The sequence below is a fragment of the Buceros rhinoceros genome, unplaced genomic scaffold (assembly GCF_000710305.1).
Source record: "Buceros rhinoceros silvestris isolate BGI_N320 unplaced genomic scaffold, ASM71030v1 scaffold35319, whole genome shotgun sequence".
Lineage (NCBI taxonomy): Eukaryota > Metazoa > Chordata > Aves > Bucerotiformes > Bucerotidae > Buceros > Buceros rhinoceros.
In genome coordinates, this window is record NW_010431510.1 from 31,201 (window position 1) to 36,355 (window position 5,155).

The following is a 5,155-nucleotide window of genomic DNA, read 5'->3' on the forward strand; positions in this document are numbered from 1 at the left end:
AAGAGTGCTCTCTTGTGGTTGCAAGTCATGTCAGATCAAAAATGCATACGGGCAAGCAGGAGAGGAAAACTGCTTTCTTGCCCTGAAGAGAGCCTTTTCAAGAAACGCACGTTTCACAAATCGAACACGAGCATTTTCAAAAAATCTTCAACAGTTTGCAAGTTTCTGCTCATTGCAGGAATGTTCTGGTCATCACTATGAACACCTGCCTCAGATAAACAAATCAAAAGTGATACCCTGATTGTCCCCAGTGTAGCTGTTAGTAGGTATTTACATTGATATTGGCTTACCTGGTGAACCCTACACACTGCTTTAATTGGGGAGCTGAAAATCCCTCTTGACTGTGCCAGTTCTGTGCTGTTCCCACTTCCAGTTGCATCCTCCAGTTTGCCTGCAGCTTGCCAAGGAGAAGAGGTGGACAAAAGACAAGGACTTTTGGCAGCATAAGGCCATAATATCCTCATCCATCCTTTCCTCTAAGATATCCTGTTGTGTTAGGATCATCTTCTGCAGCAATTGAAGGGCCTTTGACTTTTCCCACACCCTTGTTCAAGAGCTCCATAGTTACAATTTTTTTCTGAAAACATATCTTCACAGTTAACTGGATTTCCTTTTTTTGACACCAGCAGTTTGGGGAGTTGAACGTTTGGTCTGGGAGAGCTGTGGGAAGGGATAGAGGTGAAAAGGTGCAGACATGTAAACTCTATTAAAACTGGTCTTTTGCTCAAAATGAAAGTTTCCACCCTGTTCAGTCTTTCATGCCAAACGGCCTCAGAAGTATGAGTAACTGAAACAACATCCTCTACTCCGAGAAACACACATGCTTCTGCTGAGTCAGAAACCAGAGCAATGATGTCAGAGTACATTTTCAAGTCAGCCTTTGTATCTTTGCTGGTCTATTCTGCAGTTTCAGAAAGCAACGGTAATCTTCAAGGTATGATCAACATACAGGAAGACTGGTCCAGACAGACATGAGCAAGAACAGTCCTGGACTCTGATTTATGCCAGAGACAGGATCAGCACCAAAATGGCTCAAAAGCCAGGGCAACTATACACCTACTTTTGCCTCCATCACTAACATTGCCTAGCAAAGGCTGACATTCAAAGCTGAAGGTTTTGTAGCATTACCTAAGTTAGCTAATGCAATTCATGAGGGGTTGAGATCTTTCCCAGTCACAACCAAACGTCTTTCTATAATACATGCCATAGCTCAGGTGGAAGGTATGGGTCTGAGGCAAGAATTACTGAGGAACACCCCGGTATGTACAACTCATTTCAGATCTAACAATCAAGAGAGCCTTTCTGCCTTTTAAAAAAATCTTTGGAAACAGTTGAATAGTTTTTCAATAGCACTTGCAATATAAACTGTTGTCCAGTAGAAATGTTTTCAGAAATGGATGCTTAAATGAAAATAGCTCTATCACTGTAGCACTAAGGTAGGCAAGGACTTAACATTCTCTTAAAACAAAGAGGATGTTTGCCTCTAAGCAAATACCTGAAGTAGGAAAAGGACATTTGATTTGTGCCATCATTAGATTTAAAGTGCTGCCCTCTGGCCATATCCCTGTAAGGAAATGGAAGCATGCCTCTGGGGGGGACGTCTCAGGTACCAGAATGTTTCACAGCTCTCCATGACCTTGCCACAAGCCTAGCCACGTTCAAAAGGCAGGGTTACATTTCAGTTCTGTCATGCAAATGCACTATTCCCCGCCACCAGACCTTTTTTCTATGTTTACTGTAAATGCAGGTCACTGGCACTTCCCAGAGTGCCAGAATTGCACCTGTGGTAAACAGACGTCTGCTCTTCCTACAGAAAAAACCATGTTGTTAATACTTTAGAGACATACATGAAGAAAAATTACAGGTAAATGTTATTTGTTAATCATCTGAATGATTGAAGCTGATCTCATATCAAATGGACTCTGCAGTCTGGTTTTGTTTGTGTGCAAGAGAAATAAGAAAATATACCACAGGCTTTTGTTGAGCATGTAGGTATCTTGCTGACAACTTAACATCACTTGCTCCAAAAGGGATTTGCCCCTGGGCAGGAGGCCACTGCAAGGCCAATGCACCTTATGTCCCACTGAAGGTCCTCGCTGAGAGCTCCAGCAGGATTAAAAAAATGTATCGTTCCCATACGGTCTTCTGCACAAAGCAGGCCTTTCTCAACCTGTGTGCACATGCAGACTAGGTGGAAGTAGCAGGACTGGCGCACCAAAGGGAAAGACTTACATGCATTCTTTTTAATGTTAAGAATAGGTTAAGACAACATGGGTAATGCTTCTCTTCTAAGACAAGTCTTTGATCTTTTTTCTTACACTGTCTCATCAATTAGCTCCACTTTTGCCTGGAGGGTGCTTTGACTCCAGAACGCAATATCCTCCATGCTGATACAAAACAGGTGGCCTGGTTTGCTTTCCAGAGGGTTCACCTGATTCACTGCTCTACAAAGGCAGAAGCTGTACTCTTTCTATTTATATTGTATCTTTTGCTTTGGTCTGGTTTGTTTGTTTGTTTGTTTGTTTTGCTTTGTTTTTAAATACAAAGCTGAAATGGAGATGCTGGGAGATTCCTTACATACACCATTGACTGTGGCATTCGAATAGGTTCCCTTCCTTCTGTCCCTCCTTTTATTTTACTATACACAATTGATTACCCAGCCAAAACAAATAGAAAATATTTCCAACATACCTGAAAATAAAACACTGAGGCATCTTCCTTCCAGATATAACTTAGTTGCGGTTTTAGCTGTATATCTCTTAACACAATATCTACAAGAATGTAATCTTCGTACAAAAGAACCCTCAACTTGTTCATGCTCCCGCAAGAATCATGAACAAGACTGCTGATGTTACACAGTGATTGCTTTGAATTACTCAAAGCAACAGATTCTCCTTCACACCGTGTTCCTTTGCGTCTGAAAAGAAAGTAATCAATGAAAATACTGTAGTAGAAACACAAGAGTCAGTTGAACTCATGCAAGTCCACCTATTTCCCAACAGATGATGTCTCAACTATCTTATCTGTGAACACATTACTGAGCAGAAGAAACTTCATCAGGAGTTTAAAAAGAAACTCTCATAACATTGTGCATTTGTTATATTTTACCACGTTGTAATTATACTAAATTCTAGTATTTATTATATGTATAATTGTCTGGGCTGCTGCAATTTATTAACAGCTATAAAATTGTGAAATTAGCAGTTTCTCTTGTTAACTGCATACCACAGAATTACAGTAATAGCTGCAATTTAGACCGAGATCCAGGAATACAAGGTTGAATATTTTTGTGCCTCTCTAATCCTGTTTCATGCTGAAGCATGGGCCATCTCTTTCCAGCTCTATAGCTAGAAGTGAGAGATGCATCTAAACCACCCAGGTTTCATACTGTGACTATCACCAAAATACAGGCTGGCAAAGTGCTGACAAGCCAATAAAAGGTGGTGAGAACTTTGGATTTTTGATGTTAAAATGGTTGGCTTCAACCACTGCTTTTTTGCATAGTCTTCATTCTGTGTAATTCTGTTCACTCTGAGAAAGAACCCAAGGGCAGGTTTGCAATAACAGAAGGCACAGATCGTAATGAGATGTGGGCATGGTCCAGCAGGGACTTCCGCTCATGCGACAGAGAAGGACTGAAGTGTGCTTACTGCATCTCTTTCCCCCATGGTTTCATGAGTCTCCCTTATCTTTCAGCACATCTCCAGGATCTGAAGACGACTTGAAAAATAGCTCTGCAATTTGTTCCTCACGCAGTAAGTACTGCTACTAAATGTCAATAAACTAAGCTTTCAGGGGCCATAGTGCAGTCGTCTTACTGATATGCGGACTGTAAATAAATTGCTAAAATCTTAAAGGACACTTGGGGGCGCTGCAGAGGGGATGCCCAGCTGAAAGCCAGGCAAGGCAACAGGAGGGCTGAGCTGCACAGACACAGCCCAGTGACCAGCGAGGCAGCGGGCGGGGGGAGAGGCGTGGATACAGCCCAGTGACTGGTGGAGCCGCTGGCGGGCCGAGGAGCACGGATACAAGTAACAGAACAGGGCTGACAGCGGGAGAAGGAACCATAGCCAGGAGAGGAGGAACGGATACAAGCCTCCAGGGACAAACTAGACGAAACCGAGCATGCGCCACCCGAGGGAGACTGAGTACCTCACCCCTGGCGACCCCTGCCCGGACCCCCAGGACTAAACTGGGCATGCCCAGCTCATTTGCATGAGCAGCGGGGAGAGGGCGTTACCTGTTCATGAATATGTATTAGTTGTGCTTATATAAGGAGGAGTTTTGTTAACAGGGGTGTGCACAATTTGGGCGGAGCTATCCCCTATGCACCCGGCGCCGAAATAAAACGTACCTTATTCCTCAGCCTCTCTGGGTTGTGGGATTGATTCCGCAAGTCATTATCAAAACACTTCACATACAATGAAAGTGTTTGATATATAAAAATATCTTCTCCTGCAGAAGAAACAGTTCTCAAATGTGTTTTATCACAATACACTGGGTGTGCAGAGTACATCTCTGTAGACACAGATTAATTTCTCATTCGGTGACACTTCATATTATCACTGGCTTCTTTTGATACTTGTGCTTTAAACTGGTAGTTAAGATATCACTTGTTCAAGGGAGTAACACGACTACAGAAAGGCTGGAATCTCGGAGGACTTGTGTTTGACAGTGGGAAGAAACACTCTTATCTGTGTATGACTACATCCAATCTGGCTCATAGGCTCAAAGTATTACTTTCAGCTCAGATAGTTGAAAGAGTGCAAAGATTTCAGTGCCAGGGCTTTCTGTGGTACAATTACACTATCATAATTGGCATTAAGAGAAGCTGAGGGCTTGGGATAACCTACCATTTCAGGACAGAACTGGGGTGTACTGAGTATAACTGCCAAGTTGTAAGGGTGACAACTGAAAATGGAAGGTTCTCTGGTCATCTCCTATGTATGAGGGAATGCAATGTGAAAAGAGAGACTTTTGGTCTTGTGACTGTTCGCTGGAAGTATTAACATCAACCATGTGAATATGTGGTACTACACATGCAAAAATGAAGCACAGATAACCCTCCAATCACAAGCTTAGCAGTCCTTAAAGCCTGAGGACTTGAATTCTTTCCTGACCTGATGAAATAATGTTTGTGAGCCAATTCAGATAC